Raw genomic sequence first — 6,470 nt, forward strand, 5'->3', positions numbered from 1 at the left:
ACTATGGGTCATTTGTACCTCGACTAACAGGACCACCAATGAAACTCCGTTCTTTTTAGTCTACAGAGCAGAAACAATGCTCCCTATTGAATTGCAGTTCGGATCACCTCGTGTGAAAAATTACTCAAAAGAGGGGCAAGAGCAGTTACGAGTGGATGACATCAATTTACTCGAGGAGTATCGTGATTGAGCATCCATTCGAGTGGCTAAGTATCAACAAGCATTGTGTAGATATCATAGTTAGAATGCAAAAAAAAACCCTCCAAAAGTTACTTGGATTTTGACTTTCCCCTCAGAAGTTGTTTTGTTGCAAAAAATCCCCCAAAAGTTTGGCTTTGTTGAAAAAACCCCCAAAAATTCAAAAAAAAATCACAAAAAAACTAGAGACAATTCTAAGGCCTTCTGTGAATTTTTTTTTTAAAATAATAACCTTTGCATCATATTTCATGGAGAGGAAGTTTGGAAAAAAAGAAAAACGTACACCTCATTTATTAACTCATGCTATTTTAACTTTGTCATGTCTACCATTATTTTTCCTACACAAATTATTGTTTAAGTAAACTAATAAAAGTGGTTTCACTAATTTTGGTGGTGTTATGGATTAGTTATGAATTAATCTATCTGCAACACATTTACTCAATCCTGCACGTTACAATAACTATTTCAAGATTTCATGTATTTTTAGAAGATAGAGGATCATATAAGAAGACTAAAAAAATTATTTTCATGATTTTTGTCTCTAGTTTTTTTTAGAATTTTTTGTGAATTTTTTTAAATTTTCTTGAATTTTTAGGGGTGTTTTTGCAACAAAGCTGAACCTTTGGGTTTTTTTTTTAACAAAACAACTTTTAGAGGTGAAAGTCAAAATCCAAGTGACTTTGGGGGGGGGGGGGTTGCATTTTTCCCTAGTTAGAAAGTCCAGCCCAGGAGACTCGCTACTGGATATCTTGTCCTACGGAAGATGCAGAAATAAGTCTGACATCATAAGTTATCACCTAAGTAGGAATGATCCTATATAGTAGTTGAAGTTACTCAACCTGTATCAGTATGGTTATCTAGTCCAAATGGTGAGATACTCGAGAACTCATGGCACACGAATCAACTCCGATAATTTCATTCATAGATAAGGTAAATTATAGGTAAGTCAATTATTTCAATCAGATTAACTAACCTATTATATACTTTTTCCCCTCTTGACCTACATGACAAAAAGTGAAGATCCACCACCTCCAAGAGTTTAGAAACTTGTGGCCCCTATTCGCCCTTGAACGAGTCGAGAAACCTTTTATACTCTTCCCTAGGGCGGCAGTTGATAACCCCAGAAATCAGACACCGCCAAGCATTAGGGCCAGAAAAAATGGCTGACACGACAACCCCGCTGGAGATGCTGACCGATGCTGGTGAGCTTGGTGGACCCTCCGCTGGTAGCGGAGGTGATATGACAGTTGTCGATGGAGAAGACGACCACACTTTCTTCGCCGTCGGGGGCTTAGGGGCTTCATCGCCGAAAACTTTATCAGCAGCCTAGTTGATGATCTCGTCAGGATCACCACCAGTTCATCCCTCTCTCGTGTCATTCACATTGCTCACCGCATGGCATAAGAGGCAATGAAGCGCTGAACCCACCGGGAGAGGGGCCGGCCATCCCCAAGTGATTCTCTGTGCTTTCTTCCTCTAGGCCCCTCACTCGATTCCTCCTCGTCAGAAGAAATGGTGATGATGCCGGGTGGAACCATGGCGAAAGGCTTTGGGTAGAAAGTTCCCTCTTCTCTAATTCCTAAGCTTGACTCAGGAGACGGCGGTAGAGTGGAGGCCATGGCTTCAAGCTCTCCAAGTTCTACCAAGCAAGGCAAAGGAAGAAAGTGAGGAGACAGAGTGGAAATAAATAGCCTCAGTCCCCTCTATTTATAGCTGCAGGAACGGGTCGTACTATGTAAATGGAGTTGTCAAGATCTGAAACGATATCGTGCTCGAGAATGCCTCGGTCACGTGGTGCACCCGGCGGAAGTCAAGGCATCGTGGGAGTGTTATGATATGTCTAATCTCTGCAAAAAGGGATGGATGGTCATTATGACGCGTCAAATCAAAGATTGCAATGAAAACGAGCACAAGAGGGAGCGGGTTTTTTATGCTCACCTACCCGTCCGCTCAAGTTTACTCAGTGACCACATCATAATTGTAACCCAATGCTCAGGGGCTAAGGCCATCGAGTATACGGTTAAGAACGGTGTGTTGATGCTTACGCTATACTCTCCACTTGATTATCATATCGAGCGCAAAGTCGGGGGCTACATTATAATTTTTTTGATGCTTTTGCTTCACTTTTTGTCTCTGGTTATCACGCCATTTAGAAGGCTAGGAGCCACATTATATAATATTAAGCGCTTATGCTCCATTATCTACTCGAATTTAGTCATTGAGTAAGAGACAGGGGCCACATCAAGTATGACGTATATGCTTTACTCTCTGTTTCGATTATCATATCAAATAGAAAATCGGGGGCTACATCGCATACTTTCGATACTAAGACTTTACTCTTCACCCTATTACATCATCGAGTAGAATGTCGAGGGCTATGCTATATTCCTTCAATGGTACATGTATGTTCTTTCTTACTCTCTACTTGAGAAATCTTCTTCTCAACCAGAGAGTCGGGGGCTACATAATAATATCATATAATTTTGTAAGTATTTTTGCAAAAATTTATCTAGCTTTGCGTTGATCATGCTGGATAGAACTAACAGAGACATGTGTTGAGTCGATGACGGACAATTACACCTCATAAGGCATAACAATACCGAGATTGTCAGACATCTCATGCCTAACGGCCAACAAAGGTTCTGAAAGTCCTAGTCGGTCTCGTGTGTGTGCTCTGAAGAGTTCTTATTCGTTTGCTGATCAAATGCGCAAGTCAATAAAAATTTGCAAAAGGCCATCATGTGTTCTGTTTCTAGTTTTACACTGGTATTTTCCTTATTCCTTTTTTGGTCGCCTCGAGTAATTACTCGAAGCCACGCTTCTAACGATTTGTTTAGTTGAGATTTCAGAAATTAACATATATTCAATAAGTGATCTTCGAGGATAATAATAACACTTGCTAATTAGTTTTGCATCTACTTATGCTGACTATATTTCATCGATAAGGAAATAGTAGGCAGTAGCATATCAGACAATCAAAATAATAGTAGTGTTCATAGACCTCCCCAAAATATGGATCAAATCTAAATGTTTTGAGTCCCACACCACGGGCCATCAACTAAAGGGACTATCTTCGCTTTCGCCGTCGGACAGGCTAAGACCCAAAGACTCGACGAAAGCAGGGATCAAAGGTTCAACACTTTTCATAATTTTTATTGCCTCTTCTATAGGGCATCCAAAACCTGCCCATCATCATTGAGGTGTCGACATTGGGGTCATACCTCTTGAGGAGACCAAGCATTGTTTTGGTGCTGAGGGAGGTTGACTAGCTCATGCGATCAAGGGTTTGCTCCTCCAGCTCTTGGAGCGTTGTAACCGTAGCTCCCCAATTGGCAATCGCAGTGTCTCGATCAGCCTTTGATTTCTTTAAAATTTCGGCCATTGCATCCCCATCTACTTCTGCCTTCTTTAAAGCATCAACCATGGCTTTTTGGTCAGATCTGACCTGCTTCAGGTCGCCTTGGAGCTTTTCTAGATATTTGTCATCATTCTCGATGGTTTTTGATTGCTCATTAATAAGGGCATTTTTGTCCCTAATTATAGACTGAAGAACTGAAAAGAATAGACATGGATCAGTTAGTAGTTACTCGATGAACGAATCACTTACTGGTGATCAAGGGGGGCACTAATGTTCGATTCTTGCCAAGCTAGAGGCGAGCTTCGCATCCCTTTTCATTTGGCAGTTGCTATGGTTGACTTCCAAATACCGGACCTTGGTAGTAACCACTTGGGCGCTTGCAGCCTTGATGAGGTCCTCCAGAGCCGCAAAAGGGTCTTCTGTTGAGGTTGATGCCAGCACCTTAGCCTTGTTGGTTTGTAGACTTGACATAGAGACATCCACTGAGGGTTTCTCTACTCGAGGAGACGATGACGGAATAATTGTGGAGGCCGAAGCCGGATCGATGACTGGGTCACTTGCGATTTGCTCCTTGGACTTTTCCAAAGTGGCAAACTGCGATGAACAAGATAAAGAATGGAGCCAAAAGTTGCGAATTAGGACAAATACTCAAATTTAACCTCTTGTTGACTGGGACAACCGCATTGACTTTCAACTTCTGCTTCTTGATTATTTTCCTCCTCAGCGTACCAGCAGAAGGATTCGATTATGTTAGAGGGATGGTCAAGGGGTCTGATGAAGCCAAAGCAGCCATTGCCTGTAAGAAATCAGCCAACAACCACGCATAATTATGAGTTTATTGAGTAAATTCTTAAAAAAAGAATGACCAATTAAAAGAAGATAACTCGATAGGAGCTACCCCTTTGGTCGAGTCATCGGGCATGGTAGCCTCTCGGGATGGTGATTACGAGGATGCACCAGATATCCCCTGAAAAAGACCATCCACGTAGACCTAGTGTTTAGAAGGCATTTGCTCGATAATAGAAAAACTATTGATTACTAGAAGATTTGATTTCAGTACCAGACGACTTCTTCGCTTGCGCTTGAGGGGGTTTGGATCATATAGTGGATCAAACGATGAGGACGATCTTTTTAGTCGGTGAGACCCCTCGGCTTCTTGAGTGACTGGTTTCTTCCTCTTGTCGCTAGCACCTGAAGGAGTGTCATCAAGATCAAGGACCTCATTTGTGATAAAAACAAACAAATCCAACAAACAACAAATAGCAATGTTTTCCTACTTAAGGAATCCCCACCTCTGGTCAAGGATTTGTAAGGGAGTAGGGCAGAATATAAACGCTTCATCGGAGAAGAGTTTGTTCAGATGAATAGTAACTTCTTACGGGGACAGAGCTAAAATAGAAATGAGGAAAATCATTAGAAAGAGCTCAATTGCAATAACAAATGTAGCAGAGTGCTAATTAAGTCTTACATTCGGTCGCATCCCTGGAGCTATCTTTGACTCCATTGTCCTCCGAGGCCAAGTGTTCCTGCACCTTCAAGGGGCTCAACCTCCGACTGATAAAATCTTTGACTACATGACACCTAGTTAGGACAGATTGCTTGAGCATGTCGATTCGATTGGCATATTACGAGGCGTGGCTGGTCTTGTGGTGTTTCTTCGTCCAATATAGGATTTGATGGGGAAAAAGGCCTCTATAGATTAAGGGAAACTCGACCAAATTAGGATTGGAGAGATAAAACTAAAGTTTTTTCCCAATCTCTCGATCAGGAGGAGATCAAGGAAACTGTGATGTAGAATTCTTCTATTCATTTCTCAGTTGGAAATCACATCCCCTGACACTTTTATTCTTCTTAAACCTTTTCATCTGGTAAAAGTATTGGAACAGATTCAAACTCGACTCATGACGAGAAAGGCTTCGCAAATGAATGAAAACGCTAAGCATAGTGTTGGAGTTCGGGTTCAAGTGGTGAAGCTCAATTTGGTACCAATCGAGTACATTCAAGAAGAACTTGGAAGGAGGTACGTTGAACCCACAACGGAAAAACGATTCAAAAACCATAAATTCATGATCAATTTTGCAAGTTGGGAACTACTCACTAGATGCAAGCCTCCATTCAACTAGATCGTGATGATGCATTATTCCCTTAGCCTCGAGCTCCTTCAACCTTGATTCTTGAATCAAGGAGGCCTATGTCTCAGTCAAGAGCTCTGTTTTGTCAAGCTGCTTGAGCGAGGCATCGACGGACTTCACGTCAGACTCCTCTTCCGACAAGGAGGGAGTAGGGGCCTTTGAAGGAGAACCGGAATCCATGGTCTCCCGGCCGTGGCGAGTGTATGGGTGGAGAAAGATGGAGGCTTATGCGAGAAGGTTGACGATGAGAGCAAGGAATAATTGCTATACTTCCGGCTAGTATGGGTAAATAGCCAAAAACTTATTGTCTTTCAGCAACCACTCCCGTCTCTGTGGCGCCTCGATCGGCGTGAAAGGCAGAGTGATGATATTGTGCGAATCTCTGTATGCATTAAATGCGCCTATACCCATCAATCCAATTTCGAAAGTTTTTTTTAACTCTACTCAGAATCAGGTGTCAACTAATCGAGCTTTTTAGTCCTTTCTTGAGCTTCGAGTACGGTTAACAGCAGGGCGCTTGACCCAATTGTGTTTCCACTCGATACTCGAAATAGGATCCATTCTTACTCGATTATCTCAACTGAGCCTGAATCACCTTACTCAACCAGGCTTAGACTTGTCGGTACTTGAGTGAGAAATTGCAGAAACCCTTCATCTCGAGAGTTAGGGGGCTACTATTGAATATTTAACAATAGGGGTACATATGCATAAAGAGTATATCATATATGGATAAGGTATGCTGTATGCATGCTTAACAACTCTGGATATTACGGAAATGAATC

The sequence above is a fragment of the Phragmites australis genome, chromosome 19 (genome assembly GCF_958298935.1).
Source record: "Phragmites australis chromosome 19, lpPhrAust1.1, whole genome shotgun sequence".
Classification (NCBI taxonomy): Eukaryota; Viridiplantae; Streptophyta; class Magnoliopsida; order Poales; family Poaceae; genus Phragmites; species Phragmites australis.